Raw genomic sequence first — 18,608 nt, 5'->3', positions numbered from 1 at the left:
CTAAGATCCTTGTTAGGTGAGTCTTTTGTCACCACGGCATGGCGCGTCCTCAGGAGGAGACGTCCTCCAGGTATGGAGGGAAGCTACGAATATACTGAATAAGCAGTCGCGGACAGCCGACAAGGAGTGGTCCACCAGCTTGGGGGCTGATCGTGGAGCTAAAAACTCCTTACCGCAAAAGTAAGTTTGTTGCGAAAATATTAAAAAAAATGGTTCAGGAATTCAAAAGTTGAGGAGGGGGATACAAAGACAGAGACAGCATTGCGATACTTTATTTTTTTAAAAACTAAATAGACTAATAAGTATATAAACTGTCGCCAAATTTGAGATTTATACGTGACAGATGTTGATATAGACAGGTAAGATGCGGAAGTACTGTGAGAAATAGGGGTTCGGAGATTTAAGGGGGTTGGGAGAAAACGCTGAACGGGGGATCTGCCCCTTCTGCAACAATGGGGAACACTGGCACCACATATTGTGGTTTGAAGCGACGATTTCAAGAGCCGAGATTTTGCACAAAACGTTTATGTGTGTCTATATATAGGGGGGCGCGCGGTACCGTAGTTGGTTGAGGCACTATGCTACAAGCTGGAAGGTCACGGGTTCAAGTACCGATGAGTTCATTGGATTTTTTCAATTGACCTAATCCTTCCGGCCGCACTATGGCCCTGGGATCGATTCAGACGCTAACAGAAATGAGTACCAGGAATATTCTTTGGGGTAAAGGGCGGCTGGGGCGTAGGACAGACAACCTTGCCGCCATCTATGAGCTGACTGTCTAGATAACGTTGGACCCTCAACGTCTCACAATCCTATGGGCCTCCACGGCCTGTTACAGGGATAATGGATAGACATGGCAGTAAATAAGAACATATTTTACAAAATGTGGAGAGAAATGTGAGAGGAAGTTAAGAAAGAAAGACAGAGCGAAGTACAGATAAATTTAGGTGACCAGTTATCAACAGGAGTTAATGACTTCTTATGTATAATTAAAATGTTATTGTATAAGAGAGGAGTTCCGTGTTATACAGGTATGAATATTAATTTAAGCGGAATACCTGACCATACGACCAGGGAAGCAAACTTCGGCATCTCAAACAGTAAATTGAAACGGACGTAATAAAATATCCATTCCTTCCGCTTAATTTAGGATTTCAGATTCTTACGATAAGGATTACAATCATGTTATATGTGACGCCGTCTATCGCGGTAGATACAAACGTCCAGGAAGCAGCCTGTTCCTCCGAAACGTCGTAAACATTTTTGAAACAGGACCAACATCAATAACTCAATCAACATCAAGCTGGAGTTACCACGTTGCTACAAAACGCTGGCGAACTCTTTCGGAAAGATGGGGTACCATGATCTACGAAACGTCGGCGGACGGCGTCACATCTTAAAGAGACAGTAATCTTCAAAGGAAATTCCTGTGTACCGTACCTACACAGAGAGCATGGGTTAGCCATTAATAATAAAACATGATGAACTGAGGACCATAGCCTACTGTAACCACACGGGGCCACTAATGCGTTTTATCCGCTCAAAAACTGTGGTACGGTGGCCATTAATTTATTTATGCTATTCGCTCAATAATGGTATCGTGTCATCACTGACTACGCCGAATACAGTAATACAACGTGCGCAGAATTCTGACTGTGTTTAACCCCTTAAAACACGGTGATTTCTGTATCTACCTCCTGCTTTAACACATTAAAACTCTCCATTCTGCCCACAGAGTGCATCTGTGTTCCGTATGGTTTTCACAATAAACACCTAGTGTTTCCCTAATCAGCATTAACCGGTTCGGCTTTGTAGCGGAGACGTAATGTGTTTCCCGTGAGGTACGGACTGAATTTTTATATATACTGCATTCTGCCCACAGAGTGTATATGTGTGTTCCGTATGGTTCTCACAATAAACAGCGACTGTTTCCCTAAACAGCATTAACCGGTTGGGCTATGTAGCGGTGGCGTATTGTGTTTCCTGTGAGGTATTCTTTACTACAGAGGATTGAGAAAAAGTTGCTGAGAATATCTGGCCCCAAGAGGGAAGAAGTAACAGGAGGCTGGCGAGAATTATATGAGCGGCTTCATACTTCGAACTCCTCACCGAACATAAGAATGACCAAATTACGATGATACGGGCGGGCCACGTAGCATGCATGGGACAGACGTGAATAAGAATTTCGTAGGAAAAACTGAAGTAAAGAAAATAATCGGAAGAGCTAAGCGTAAACGTAATGATGATATTAAAATGGATGATAATGAAATATGGCGGGTGGGTGTGCACTGATCTGGCTAAGGACAGGGCCAACAGCGGGTTCCTGTGAACACGGTAATGAACCTTCGGGTTTCATGTGGTGTGGTTTCTTGATGAGATTACCAATTACTGCCTTCTGAAGGAGGGCACGGCTTCGTGGCGTTAGTAAGATGCATAAGAAGCAACTTAACGTCTGCCCGCTCGTGATGGGCGTATAAAATCAAGGCCGCCGAGTTGCATTTCTTAACCCCGGTTCCGTCACAGGTAAAGTCCATCTGTTCTAGAAATGGCCGCGCCATAGCTCATGCAGTTACTCGCTGGCTTCCCACCGCTGCGGCCCGGGTTCGATCACGGGTCTGGTCAACTGGGATTTGTGGTGGACAAAGTGGGACTGGGGCGGGTTTTCTCCGAGTACTTCGGTTTCCCCTGTCAATCTTCATTTCACCAAATTCTCCATCATCATAATCACCCGGGGCAGGCTACAATAGGCCAATCAGTGGCAGACGTGCCGAGTGGACCCAGTTGGACTCCACCCCCCACTAAGCGAATCTGTTCTAGAAACCTTACGGAAGAAAAGTCATGTACGACTAAATTTCCCACGCATTAACACCGGAAGAAAACTGAAATAATCTATGACTTTCTATAATCACGTGACGATCTATACAAATAGAAGGTGGCTCATTCTCGATCCCACGGCAGATAAAAGTAAAGCTGTCCCTGTGCTTAACTAATTGAGCATCACGTCATGAAGGCGTATGGGGGAGCGGATGTATAGATCCACTTTTTTATCTCGGCAATAGCTGCAGATGAGTGGTCAGCTTCACGTTCCGGCCGATTTACCATCCGGTATCCATTGGATAGGAGGTTGGGTGCACCCCAGAGCCGGTCCGGAAGACGTTAGGAGAAAATTCTTAACATTACAAAAGGGACTCGAACTCCGACCCCTCGGTCGTACAGCCCATAGACAGTCCCTACAGCAGACGAAGCATCATATTACGTGATCATAAAGCCTATATCGGATCACAGAGATTGTTCCGCGCTGCGGGTAGTCATGGTTACATCATTACTGACACAGAGTTGCAGACCACGTGCCTGCTGCGCGCCTACTCATCCTGTAGGCATCTCACAGGTTGTCGAACAGCCTCCAAATAAGACCACGTGTTACTTCTTATGACATATTTTCTTTTCTATTGCTAGTGGGGTGGGACTAAGTCCCTTGTACTGCGGCCACTTCTGGCCTATTGTACCAGCCCCAGATGATAGGTGAGGGTGATTGTGGAGCAATTGTTGGAATGAAGATTGGCAGGGGAAACCTAAGTACTCGGAGAAAACCTGCCCCAGCGCCACTTTGTCCACCACAAATCCCACTTGACCAGACCCGGGATCGAAACCGAGCCGCCGCGGTGGGAATCCAGCGACTAACCGCTTGAGCTATGGCGCGGCCCTATTGCAGTATGTTACTCCTATTTCAGTTTACAAAGACCAACTTAACATGACACCTGACCTCGTATAACTTTAATCACTGGCGCGTGCTGTATCACATCATTATAAGGTAAAACTATCCATGTACCAGGCTGTGAAGACCCATAGGGTTGTGAGACGTCGAGGCTCCCACATTTTCTAGACAATCGGCTCACAGATGGCGGTAAGGTTATCAGCGTTACGCGCCGGCCACAACCTTACCCCTAAGAATATTCCTGGTACTCGTTTCTGTTAGAGGCTGAGTCGACCCCAGGTCCATAGTGCGACCGGAGAGATTAGGTAAACTGATAAAAAAATCCACCTCATAGGGATTCGATTCCGCGACCTTCCGGTTCGTAGCATAGTGCCTCAACCAAATACGCTACAGCGTGCCCCATAATGTCATTATAAACGTATTTCTAACACTGACACTGCTAACCAAACGCCAGGCGTTCACATATCCTGGGCTGTGGAGCAGAAGAGGATTCAGGCGGTTGCCATGACAACAGCGACACAAAAGAAGATAAAAAGTTGAAAGCTCAGAAGCGGACAGTAGAGGGGAAGAGATTGTAAAACGAAATCAACTCGTATAGAAAGAAAATGAGGAGAAAGAAGACAGAGAAAGACAAAAAAAAACGAAAGCTGAAGAATATAGACATGCTAGGAGCCATTTTTTTTTTTTTTGCCCCTTCGGTGAGTCTTTGGCTGTGATGTGTCGTTCGTCACTGAGGCACAGACTTCCTCTTACGTCCGGCTTCACCATCGAGTTCAGGCCAGGTCTTCAATCAACGGGGAACTCCGCTATACGCAGACACGCTTTAATGCTTTAATGAATCCCTTCAGATAACGTGCGTCCCTGTTGTTTCGTCCGGAGCTTCCTTCCTTTACAATTTCATAAATTCCAGCCTGAGAACGCGCATTTGTTCTCAGTGAGAGACGGGGACTTGGAAATCTGAATTTCTCAAATCTACACAGCTTGTCCTGCAATGATGTCAATTTTGAAGCGGCCATGTTCGGTGGCTTCTCATGAAATTTTGATTACAGACAACTGGACCGCCTCTGTGGTCTAGTGGTAAGAGATGCTGGCTACAGATCTAGAGGTCTGGGTTCGATTCCCGGCGCTACCAAATTTTCTGAGAAGTAGCAGGTCTGGAACGGGGTCCACTCAGCCTCGTGAGGACAACTGAGGAGCTATTTCAAGGAAATAGCGACTCCGGTCTAGAAAACCGAGATCCGCTGCGCTGACCACGTGACACCATCTATCCGCAAAAGTTGGCACTAACTTCGCCGACAAGCGGTGGTCTCTCGGTCGGTATAGTTCGCTTGCGGACTTAAAGCCAATGAGTTTATTTAGTTTTATAGAGACAATTACAAAGGGAAATATTCTCATGTTTATTTTACTGCCTTGGAATTACGAATTCTATAAAGAGTTCACAGAGAATGGGGACTGCGCAGTCGGTATAGCGAATGGCTACGGGCAGGACGACTGAGGGGTCTGAGTTCGAGTCCCAGTAAGGCAACAATTTTCTCATCTCAACGTCGTCCACACCGGCTCTGGGGCCCACCAGCCTCCTATCCAATGGGTACCGGGGTTAAACCGGCCGGCCATGAAGATAACCACTCAGCTCCATCTAGTGGCGAGGTCAAGAAAATGTGGATCTATACCCTCCATACGCCTTCATGGCATAGAGCCCTGGCCGCCGGGGTGTGTATGACTGACCCCTGACTCGTGGCAGGCTTCAATCACCTTCACTCTGCCGCTCATAAGCAAGAACACGCCTCTCTTCCATCCGGCTATACCTGGCACTCGTTCGGCCATTTTCTGTATTAGGATGCCCAGTCTCAACACACGCATGCGCATGAACCTGCACATGTGCTACTCTCACCAGAATGCAGAGTTTAGTGTGTTATAGCAGGTCGTACACATAGTAACCACTGGGCTTTAAAGGGTTAATACAAATAAACACTTTCCAGTTTGCATACCTAGAAATGTCAGACTTTCATCAATAACTTTCCTTTATTGTGGCCACACTAGACACACCGGTCTATTAAAAACATCACTGAGTAGCGCTTATGTGCTGCAATATTACTGATCACTGACACTCATGGAACTGAACCCTACTTAAAAAGCCGCCAATTCTGCAGCTACTCAAGAAATTCTCAACATTTTTTAGAGCCCGCAGGTTCATTACCGTGCTCACAAGAGCCCTCCACTGGTCCTTATCCTGAGCCATATCAATCCAATCCATACCATCCCATCCTATCTTTCTGGGAAATTGTGTGCACTGTAAGACGGTTGGTACAAATACACATCATTAACGTGAATCAGTGCAACAGGACGCTAAAATATAACATTTCTGGGATCCATTTAACATTATCCGTCAACCTACGTTTTGGTCTTCCCAGTGGTTCTTTCCTTCTGGCTTTCCCACCAATATCCTATATGCATTCCTCGTCTCCCCCATTTGTGCTACATGCCCTGCCCATCTCATCCTCCTTTACCTCATCACTCTCATTATATTTGGTAAAGAGTACAAGTTATGTAGTTTTCTCCAGCCTCCCGTCACTTCATCTCTCTTCGGTCCAAATATTCTCAACACCCTGTTCTCAAACACCCTTAGTCTATGTACCTCCCTTAATGCCAGAGACCAAGTTTTACACCCATGAAAAACCCGAGGCAAAATTATAGTTCTGTATATTCTAATTTTTATGTTTTAGACAGCAGACGAGAAGACAAAAGGTTCTAGACTGAATGGTAGCAAGCATTACCCGAGTTCAGTCTCCTCTTAATTTCCTCCTCAATCAGGTTTTGATTTGTTATCGTCGTTCCCAAATATCTGAACTGTGCCACATTTTCAAAACATCCGTCACCAAATTTGGTATCATGATTTTGCCGTCTTCCGGTGACGAGACAGCAACATACTTTTTTTTATTGCTAGTGGGGTGGGACTAAGTCCCTTGTACTGCGGCCACTTCTGGCCTATTGCACCAGCCCCAGATGATAGGTGAGGGTGATTGTGGAGCAATTGGTGGAATGAAGATTGGCAACGGAAACCGAAGTACTCGGAGAAAACCTGCCCCAGCGCCACTTTGTCCACCACAAATCCCACTTACCCAGACCCGGGATCGAACCGGGACGCCGCGTTGGGAAGCCAGCGACTAACCGCTTGAGCTATGGTGCGGCCAACATATACTTAGTTTTCTCTGCTTCTAGACCAATCTCATCAATTAAAGTTTGTGTGTTTTTCTTTATGGTATCTACATTATCACCCAGGAGATCCACATCATCAGCACAGACCAACAGCTGATGTGTCCCATTTGATTTCAGTCCCACCTGGTTTTCCTGAGCTTTCCTAATGGCATATCCTAAAGCAAAGTTAAAAAGCAGTGGCGATAAAGTATCTCCTTGTTTTAGGCCATTCTGGATAAGAAATTTATCAGACAAATGTTTACCTACACGGACTTTACTATACGTTTCGTTTAAGCACATTTTAATCAACCTAACTAGTTTCATGGGTATCCCAAACTCTATTGGAATATTGTACAGTACTTCCCTCCTAAATGAATCATAGGCTTTCTTGAAGTCTATGAATAGCTGATGTACTGTCTCATTATACTCCCATTTTTTTCTCAAATATCTGACGAATGCGAAAGATCTGATCTGTAGTTGATCTGTTACGTCGAAACCCACACTGATGATCCCCAATAATTTCATCTATATATGGACTTAAACTTGAAAGAAGAATATTGGATAAAATTTTGTATGCAGTTGACAGCAGTGATGTCCCCCGATAATTACTATAGTCAGTTTTATCACCCTTCTTGTGAACTGGTACAATAATAGACTCCTTCCACTGACCAGGCAATTTTTTCTTAAGCCCAATAGAAGTAATTAGCTTATGGATCTTAGACCGTAATATTTCGCCTCCTGCTTGAATAAGTTCTGCCGGAATCTGATCAGTACCTGGCGATTTATACCCCCTCCAAGGAGTCGTACCGACTGTGTTTATATCGAGAAAATGAAAAAGCGGCCACGGCCCACAAAGACTGTAGAGCCATAGACGGATAGATATTATTTTTAAAATCAATATTTCTTTTTGTCTTCGTCAGAGGAATGCACTCGTGGTCCGCGCCGCATTGGGCCCACGGGTTCGAATATCACTGTGGCACACGCAGCAGCATAAAATGCAAGGCATGACTCACACGATACATAAGGTCACATCGTCAGCTGGGACTGTACACCATGAATAAACTTCACTATCAGTATATTGACCTCTCCTCACCCCACCTATAGTCACTAGTAAAACATAAATAAAACTACCGCAAACATAAACACAACAACAATAAATCACGTGACCATGGGTTCCCCCCCTCCTAGTCCCTTATAAACTCAGCACACCACGTGACCTTGATAAGGCCGCTGAACTTGACCTAGTTACGATGGCCGTGACCTTCAAAAAGCTTCCGCAGTGTTGCCTACATTATAGGGCATTGCCGGTGTGTGTGTGTATAGTCAAGGGCAGTACAAGCTGTTGCAAAATATAGTAACGCAAACGAGTGTTACGAAAGGCAAAACAGATTCAGGATATAACATCTCGGTAGTGAGAAATTTTCATTCTTAGCATTGGTACTACTGGCTGATATTCTCGTGTTCAGAGGCTAGGAACGATCTCCCAGGGTTGGCTGTCGCCGGTAGCGAACGCGTCTGGCACATACAGAAACTCACAATCGCGGCTCCACTAGCATTCCCCGGTATCTACGCCGTATTCATCAACGGAAGCGTTGACGGTTCCGTCAGCCGGGTAACTAAGCTACAGGTTGGACGGCCGACGAAACAGGGTCCAAGCCCTGCGGTAGGACCAGCACATAGGTACCTCTAGATATGTCACGGTTAAGTTTACGTGCAGCTACACCATTACAGCGCATGCGTCTTCGTGCCGTAAAGCTTAATTAGTTACAGAAATAAATTTAACTTTACTCTATTTTCTTTGAAGCATTCGGGCCTGTGGCTTTCACACAGATTCCGCAGCGGGATGCTATACAGCCTCAAAATTTCGCACCATCGCCATGTTTGTAACTGTTAACTTACGTTTCGCGCGTGATGTGTATCTTCAAGGTCCACACAAAAAAAAAACAATTTCCGTGGTTTTAGTCTGCAAGAGAACCATACCGACCGAGCGACCGCCGCTTGTCGGCGAAGTTAGTGCCAACTTTAACGGATAGAGGATGTCACGTGGTCAGCACACCGGATCCCCACGGCCGTTAATCTCGGTTTTCTAGACGGGAGCCGCTATTTCCATTGAAGTAGCTCCTCAATTATCCTCGTGAGACTGAGTGGACCCCGTTTCATACCCACTACTTCTCAGAAAATGTGGTAGCGCCGGGAATCGAACCCGGGACCTCTGGATCTGTAGCCAGGAACTCTGACCACTAGAACACACCGACAGCCTTCTTAAAGGTCCACCTATGTGCCAAATGTCATACTCCCAACTCTAGTGGTTTATTAATTAATGTCAACTCAATGTCTTACTTTCCAAACAAAAACAACAAAAAAACCTTCACAAAAGCTTCGTGTTCTTCCAAGATCTGTTACCATCCGAAATTATGTCCGTCATGACCTTATTACTGAAGATAATATGAGTCGCAATAGCTCAGTCGGTATAGCGACGGGCTACGAGTGGACTGCCTGGGTTCGTTTCCCGGCAGGGACAGGGGTTTTCTCTTCATAGCGTCCAGACCGGCTGTGGGGCCCACCAGCCTCCTATCCAATGGGTACCGGAGATTATTTTCCTAGGAGTAAAGCGATCGGGGTGTTAAACTGGGCACCCACTTCCATCTAGAGCCGAGGTCAAGAAACGTGGAGCTGTACCTCCACTCCGCCATATATATCTTCATGACACAGAGACAACTGTTATCACTGTTATTATTTTAAAATGTACGGCGTTGGGGTGGCCTGCAGGGGTGTAACGATCATACAAAATTTCGTGAAAATCGATCACCAGGTTCTAAATTTTCTATATTCATTTATTTTCCTCGCAAGAGAAAATCAGACTGAAAACAAGGGGAATCAAACCTTGTAAGTAGAAGCCCACAGGTTACCCACTACTGCAGCTACACAGGGACACAGAGCATCTCTAACCGCGCCGTTACATATTAATTAATTCGGCACACTAGCTAAAGATGATGTACTTAAAGCTTAACAGACAGCGGCAGGGGACAAAAGTGGTAACAACCCCGCTAACACAATTAACTGGTTTGGCAGAAAATTCAATCAGCCAGCAGAAACCAAAGCCAGTGTTGCCACATCGCTCCCGAGAGAACCATGAGCTGTTCAAAAGTGATACGACGCTTATCTCTGTTTGCAGACCTTCACATGGACGGGGTTTGGCTTACTTCCCTTCCAGAAGTAGACACGCGAACTTATAAACTTCTAGAACGAGCGACCGATATTCACGAAACTTGGTGTGAACGGTATGTCACTCGAGACCATCCTAACGTATTTGTCCAGTCTGTTAAATCGGTAATAACATGGACGTCACATGAAGAATGGACAAAGGCGGGGGAGGGGGCAGGCATGCATCCGCCAAACCAACATAAATTTTGAAAAAAAAAATGGAAATAATACAGGAATTATACAAAGTATTTATATAAAAATAGTTATTTTTAAATGAGGCGTCACCTATGTTACAATACAGAAGCAGATATCTCTAGAATTATCCAAGAATATCTTCAACCAGTTTAAACGTAAGATAGTAAGATAATGTTCTAGCTGTTCCCCAACCATGAGAAAACAAGGCTGGTGGCGCTCACAGATGACTGAGACCCTAGCACCAATTAATCCAAGACACTGGAATTGTGTTATGTACTGTAATTCGTCTCCGAAGAACACACACATCTGTTAAGGTAGGTAGGATTTGAGGTTCTAACACCGGTGGTTATTAAGTTTTGTCTTCTGGGATATAACGCCGTGTGTTCCGTTGAAAGTCAATCGACGTTTCGGAGGAACACGTAACTGGTCTTTTGGCTTATTCTTCGAACTTGAAGATGGAGGCGACATGTTCCTCAGAAACACCGGTTAACTTTCAACAGACTACACGGCGTTATTTCCCAGAAGACAGAACTATTGTTTTTTTACAAGATACAAAACAAAATGGCAGCTACACGAAATCTATATTTAGCTTTGGGTTTGACAGCGATTTCTAAACAAAGGAGCCGGTAGGGTGGAACTTGGTTCCTGGGTACAGATTATAAACATGCGTGGAAATTATGTATGAAACAATTACAATTATGGCGACAGTGCGAAACTTTACTTCACTCCAAAGTTCAACATCAGTTCATTATTCATAACTAATTGGAATGAACTTTAATCGCTCCGAATTCGATATACAGAAAGTTGTTTGACATGAAAGCTTGAGGCACGCAACGAAGCCTCTATACAGAATTCACTGTATCGTTTGTTGTAAGGGGTGAAAAGACAATTAATTCAGAATTACTCGTTTAGAAGCAGAGGGGTGTACTGTACAGTAGTTGTGTCGGTTTAGAAACAGTAGCATTTCGCATAACATTCGATATAATTATTGTGGGTCAATGTTCTCTAAACTGACGTCACATCAGTCATGGCTCGCATTCAAACAGCAAAGTGGCCGCACATAAACATCGGACTTAAGCGTTCTCGAGAAGCTGACAGTTATACAGAGGGTCGGAATAATTCCTGTAGTTACTGAATTCGAATATCCATCCACTTTCATTATCGTACAACAATTAATGCCAGTTCAATCCACTTTCCATCATTACAATCTAATTAAAAACAGGTTGATTAGCAATTCTAGTAACGGTAAACTAGGGCCGCGCCACAGCTCAAGCGGTTAGTCGCTGGCTTCCCACTGCGCCGGCCCGGGTTCGATCAAGTGGGATTTGTGGTGGATAAAGTGGCGCTGGGGAGGGTTTTCTCCGAGTATTTCGGTTTCCCCTGCCAATCTTCATTCCACCAATTGCTCCACCGTCACCCTCACCTATCATCTGGGGCTAGTACGATAGGCCAGAAGTGGCCGCAGTACAAGGGACTTAGTCCCAACCCACTAGCAATAAAAAAATCGTAAACTACCATTATCTTCTGTAATGAAGCCATGTAGTCGGTAATGTTCATCTGCTTCGGGGAACGCAATGCTTCCATCTTCATGGGTGAAGATTAAGACAAGCATGACAGGCAAGTAACAAGATCTGTGAAGATGGAGGCAGTACATGACTTCATAACGCCGGTGCATCATGGAAGCCAGTATACTTTAAAATCAGTTCTTATAATACAGATTACTGTCTTTTGAGATGTGACATCATGCATCTGCAAGAATGTAAACTACGTTTCGTAGACTCAAGGCAGGCAAGGCTGGGGTGACCCCAGAGCTGGTCTTGACACCATAAACAAGAGAATAACTCTTGCACATACCGCGAGTGTGCGCATTAGCAAAGCGCGTATTTTAACGAGTTTTCTGCGAAGTATGTTTTTCTTAAAAAAAAAAAGGAATTACTGAACCCGAATTCATGTTTATCATCTGTGACAACGCCGTGTAGTCCGAAGTTCACAGACGTTTCGGCAGAAAGTAATAGCTGCATCTTTTGAGTCTAAACGTCAAAGTCAAGAAAGGAACCAGAGGAAACTGTTTCTCCTTTCCGTATACTTCGACCATGAAACATCGGTGAAACTATATCGGACTATACGGTGTCACAGTGTATTTCACAGCTACAGCTGTCAGTATCGCCACTGTGTCACGTACTTCAACCGGTACGAAAAAAGCAAAGAATTTAGGTTCTCACAGCGGTAATTATGAAGAGTTCTATTTTCTGAGATATAACGCCTTGTGGTCCACTGAAATGTGGACTTTAACAGACTACACGGCGTCATATCCCAGAAGACAGAGCTTTTCAAAAAGCAAAATGAACATCTAAGTACCCCGATCAATTTAAAGGCTATAAATAACACAACATAGTGCCTGAAGGTAGGGGCACGAGGTAGCGTAGTTGTTTGAGGCACCATGCTACAAGCTGGATGGTCGCGGGATCGAATCCCGATGAGGTCACTGAATTTTTTCAATTTACCCAATCCTTCCAGCCGCACTGTCGCCCTGGGGTCGACTCTGCCTCTAACAGAAATCAGTACCAGAAATCTTCCTGGGGCGTAAAGGGCAGCCGGCGCGTAAGACTGACAACCTCACCGCCATCTGTCAGCCGATTGTCTACAAAATGTGGGAACCTAAACATCTCACAACCCTATGGGCCTCCACGGCCTCTTACAGGGATAACTTTACTTTTACTTTAGTGCCCGAAAGTTAGTGACGTGACCTGTTCTGACGATCAGAAATAGTGCCGAACTACTTTCTACCGCGGAAGGTTCCTTGTCCGAGTGTGTGCTGTTACGATATGGCCAGCCAGCATGTCGGCCATCTTCCAAAAACTGCCTGGTCGCTTATCCACTCAAATCTACGCACAGCTCTTGTTTCTCCGTATCCTGCGTACAAAAACTGCTGCCTCTCAAAGTTTTGGCACTAAATTCTACAGCAACTGAAAATCTTCCGGTGGCAATTCATATACATCGGTGTTTCTCAGACTGTGGTCCTGATATCACCACTGAAACGAAGGCAGAGACACAAACTCTGCATTTCGTAATGGAAATTTTATTGTGGGCATTGTTTTCATTCAGAACAAAATTCAGAATAAGCTCTCATATTTACCATATTGGCTTCTTGAGTTATCTTCCCGTCTGCAGAACGATCATCTGGAAAGAGAGAAAAATACCAAATTTACACACAAAGAAAACCTTTATAATAATACTCATACGTTCTGGATACCGCCGTGCACTTCACAGACAGCCCGTCGTTTCGGGATCAGCTTCCCGCCTGCGGGCTTCTTTCTTGTTTTGCTTTTGGGCCCTGCGGTAGCGTAGTGTGTTGAGGCAATATGATACATGCCAGAAGGTCGAGGTATCGAATCCCAATGAGGTCACTGGAATTTTTTCAATTGACCTAATCCTTCCAGCGGCACTATGGCCCTGGGGTCGACTCAGCATCTAACAGAAATGAGTACCAGCAATCTTCCTGCTGTTATTGCTGCTGGGGTTGTCAGGAAGTTGAGTCTGAAGGCTACGGGTCTTTCGGGTTGTAATGCCGTGCAGTTAGGAGAACAGCCAAAAGTTTCGGACCAACATTACCCCCCCCCCCCATGAAGATAAAGCTATCCCTGTAACAGCCCGTGAAGGCCCATAGGGTTGCGAGATGTCGAAACATGTCGTAGAAATACTGTCACATGATTACGGAGTGTTTTGGATTCATGACCGGATTTACTGGGCTCTTTGATACAGCGCGTGACTACATTATTACACATACACACTAGTATCCAAAATCACGACTTCAATAGCCGTTTCTCGGTAACGGCTACCAACAACGGACGTTTCCCTTTCCTCTGGAGCTTCCCTTCTCACTTCTCATTATTCAATAAATGTGAGACTGTGGACGGCCATATGAGAACTGAGTAACGCGTGTGAGTGTAATACTTTTAACTTTGTTACATGGAATTGCATCTCTTTCTCATGACCTCAAAGTAGACCAACAGTTACAGACATGCACTTGCATCATGATTCGCCACGGGCAGCAATGGTACCAGCTGGCTCCAGCACTTTGCAAATATAGAGCAGACCTGCGGTTTCGAGGTGAGCATTCCAATTATGGGTCTCTATTTGAACTGTCGCCAAATTAATTGATAGTTTTAATGAAAATAACATACAGAACACCGGTCACGGTAGCCGAGCGGTCTAAGGCATGTACTGTCTTCGCTCGCTTGGAAACCGGGATCGTGGGTTCGGATCTGTTTCCTGTGAGATACGAACTGAATTCTTATATATTATTCTTATACACTGCCGGTCACGGTAGCCGAGCGGTCTAAGACATGTACTGTCTTCGCTCGCTTGAAAACCGGGATCGTGGGTTCGAATCCCACTCAGGGCATGGATGTTCAGTTTGTGTGTGTGCGTTTTTCTGTGTTTGTGTACAGTTAGAGGCCTTGCGACGAGCTGACCACCCGCCCAAGGAGTCCTACCGAATGTGTAAGATCTAGAAAAACCGAAGTGAACGGAGAAGTTCATGGAGGTAGGCCTAGGCCCACTGGGACCTGTAGCACCAAGGGGGGAAAAAACATACAGAACGAATTAATAGCCATGATAACTTAATCGGTATAGCGACGGGCTACGGGCTGAACTGCAGGGGTTAGATTCCCGGTGGGGGACAAGGCATCTCTCCTCTACAGCGTCCACACCGTCTCTGGGGCCCACGAAGCCTCCTACCCAATGGGTACCATGGGCTCTTCCTCCGGTGGTAAAGAGGCAGGGGCGTAAAAGCATACCAGTCAGCTCCATCTAGTGCGGAGGTCAAGAATGGTGGAGTTACACCTTCACTCCCCCATACATCTTCATGGCGTAGTGCTTAATTAGGCACAGGGACAATTTTACCTTTTAGCTTACCTTGTAAGCAAATTCCGGGACAGACCCCGGACACCTTTCCACATGGTCATGGTTACCGGGGGTAAAACGGCCGGGACGTGAAAGTGACCACTCACCTCCAACTACTAGCATCGCTGTTCATTACCACGTAATCATCTGACACTACAGAGTCAGGTATTTACTGTATCATGAAGAAAAATATATTTTTTATCTCCTTTCTTGACAATCAGATACTACAATCTTTCAGTCAATTTGTTGTCTTGTGTACAATTAGTTAAGAACTGTACACTTCAGTGGCTTCAGTGGGTCACTTCCATCGACGCGTCCCTCAGATTTTTAGATCTTCTGGCCACTTTCGTCCAATTCTTCTGTGGTCGTGATGCAGTAAGAGCGGCTGGAGCAGTGGGTTTGGGTGGTTAGCTAATTTGCTGAAGTGGTTGATGCTGTGTTCTCTGATGACTTCTGTGACGTATGGAGTTTTGAGGTCGGTGTGAATGGTGTGGTTAGACACGTATCGTGGTGCGTTTACGGTAAGACGAAGAATTTTTGATTGGGTTCGTTGGATGTGATCTATATTTGTTTTGCTGGCGCATCCCCAGAGTTGGGTTCCGTATGTCCATATTGGCTTGATGACTGCTCTGTATACTAGCGGCTTGTTGTCAATGGATAGGTGAGATTTTTTTCCTATGAGCCAGTATATCTTTTGATTTTTTGATCTATTTGTTTCCTTTTCGTAAGGATATGTTGTTTCCAGTTGAGCTTGCTGTCAAAGGTAAGTCCGAGATACTTTGCTTGATCTTTCTGTTGGATGGTAGTGTGGTTTATTTGAATAGGGGGGCATTTGCCTTTTCGAAGCGTGAACGTTGTTTGAATGGATTTTGCTTCATTCACTTTGATTTTCCATCTTTTTAGCCATCCTTATGAAGAAAAATACATAAGTGAGCTGCAGAGTCGGTATAGCTTCTGGCTACTGGCTGGAAGACCGAGGAGTTGGAGTTCGAGTCCCTGTAGGGTCAAGAATTTTCACTACTCCACATCATCCAGACTGGTTTTGGGGTCCACCCAGCCTCCTATCCAATGGGTACCGGGGGGGTTATTTTCCCGGGCGTAAAGCAGCCGTGACGTGAAGCTGACCACTCACCTCCAACCAGTGCCGATGTCAAGAGAATGTGGATCTATACATCCACTCCCCCATACGCCTTCATGGAGTAGTGCTTAAGAGACAACTTTGTTACACAAACGAGCTACATCGTATCACTGAATGCCTACTGAGCCTTTGCGACACAGGACGATGTGCCTTAGTCCAGTGTTACATGTAGGCCTCCTCAGGTATGTGGGAAGAACTTCCCTTGAAGGTATTCAGATGTTGCAAGAAGGTCGACGCTTCTGTATTTCGGGGTACGTGAGGAGGGCCGACTTCTGCTGTCCCTTTCTACTGTGCCGCGATCGGCCATCAGATTACGTTCGTCTGTACACACAGACTCAGTCTCCGATCAATATGATGATAAGTACAGCCACCTACTCACGCTGGTTCATCACTCGTGGACTTTTTATACCCTGAAGATGAAGGCGATATGTTCCACCGAAACGTCGGTTTACACAATTACAGTGCAATGTTAGTACGTTAAGGTCACAGAAAACCGAAACCTACCGAGGCGGTAAATAGTCTCACTTGCATCCGGACGGTGAAGGATTCGAATCCCGTCCGGGACACCGTGCAACCTGACTGAAGTTTTTCGTGTTCTCCTCACGTCCTTCAAGGCGAGCTCCGAGATAGTGACGTCAAACAACGACGGATTCTTTCCATGTCCTCTGCAAATTATTCATGAACTAATTATCTTTTCATTTAACTCCATGCACACAATTCATTCTCGCTAAACCAAGCATCGCAGAGCCACTACATGCATTCACAGCATTTTATGGAACTCGGATGTTCATCACCGTGTTCACAAGAGCCCGCGTCTGGTCCCTATCCTGAGCCACACGAATCCGGCCCACAATCCCTTATCACAATTCTCTAAGATTCACTTCAATATTATCCTCTCATCTACGTCTCTCTTCCTAGTGGTCTCTTTCCTTCACATTCCCACAAAATCTCTGTATTCAGGCCTCTCCCATGAATGCTACGAGGGGGCGTCAGTAAATACGTCACAAATGCAAGTAACTCAGTTGTAATGGATGTAATAGGTTTTCTATGTGTATCACTAGGTAGCAGCACAGTCCAGATTCATGGCTGTCCAGGTAGCAGACGCGCATGCGCATGTTCAGAGGCTCGTTACGGGTTTCTGACGCCGTGCACATTGGTAAAGTACATACTAACATTTTGAAGGAACCTGCTGCCCCTATCTTGAGGGAAGGTTTTTTTTTAACACATTAATTATACATAAGCTGCAAAGTCTGCAATAAATGTGTATGTTCAATAAGTACTGGCTCCTGAATGACTGACTTATGCTCAGTGGCGTTCACTTAGGTATCATTTTAATTCTTATATTGGGGTTTTACTCAGGTCTGTCTAATAGAATTAGGACGGTGTATCTTTTCAGTTTATATGTAATTTCGCTATTGTCTGGCAGGTTCACTGTTAGTGCATTAGTGTGGCTTTCTAATTTTATTAAATACAGAGTGTTCAGTTAAGGAGGAAACTTTGCAACACCGCTGACCCGGCCCAACACTCCTCACAGATTGCTGCTGTAACTGCTGATAGCAGAATGAGTCATTAGCGCTGATAAACGCGGGCCGTTACAGTTACAGCAGCAATCTGTGAGGAATACTGGGCCCGGTCAACGGTGTTGTGAAGTTTCCTCCTTCATTGAACGCCCTGTATTTAGTATTCCCCTTTTTTATTTCACTGAGCACTGTGTTCGTCTGTAGACCTTCGTGGATCCTGTGGCAGTTTATGTGTCAAGGGGCGTTCAGAATGGATCGGAGAGTCTTGGATTGAAAGCGCTGGAGGGTTTCGATGTTGGAATGAAAGGCTGCCCCCACAGCTGACTTCCATAGGTCTATATGGATTTGAGCACTGCTTTGTAAGAGGTAAGAAGTGGACACGAATTCTTCCTGACGAGAGACGGTGGAGGCAGATGAATACCTACCAAAGTACAAGGCGTCGAATCCCAGAAAACCGTAATTATAACATCACCATTCGCCGTTACGTATCAGCCACGGTACAGGCTCCCGGCTCTGAGCTTCATTAAACACCGCGCCTTGAAGACGTGTCTATGCTTGTGGAAGGGCAGGTATAGCTCATTATCAGGGCCCGGATTCTGATGACATGTCATCTTTTTTCCCCTTGTATCCTATGCGATGCTCTTAAATGTATAAATCTCGGATATGAGCTGCTCGTTACAGAAATGTAAATTTTATAGGTATTTCTTTTTACTTTTTTATATTTTTAGGTTTAAGG

At 45.2% G+C, this 18,608-nt stretch overlaps 1 protein-coding gene across 1 annotated transcript in view; it reads right to left on the bottom strand.

The window, feature by feature from the left end:
* LOC111869569 (bromodomain adjacent to zinc finger domain protein 2B) overlaps positions 1–18,608 on the bottom strand; it is a gene marked incomplete in the record, with an annotated part of 241,275 nt that overhangs the window by 146,814 nt on the left and 75,853 nt on the right. The window contains 1 exon segment of the mRNA XM_023861196.2: positions 13,446–13,489.

Source organism: Cryptotermes secundus, unplaced genomic scaffold, assembly GCF_002891405.2.
Source record: "Cryptotermes secundus unplaced genomic scaffold, Csec_1.0 scaffold512, whole genome shotgun sequence".
NCBI classification, from domain to species: Eukaryota; Metazoa; Arthropoda; class Insecta; order Blattodea; family Kalotermitidae; genus Cryptotermes; species Cryptotermes secundus.
This window is presented reverse-complemented; position numbering and strand designations above follow the sequence as displayed.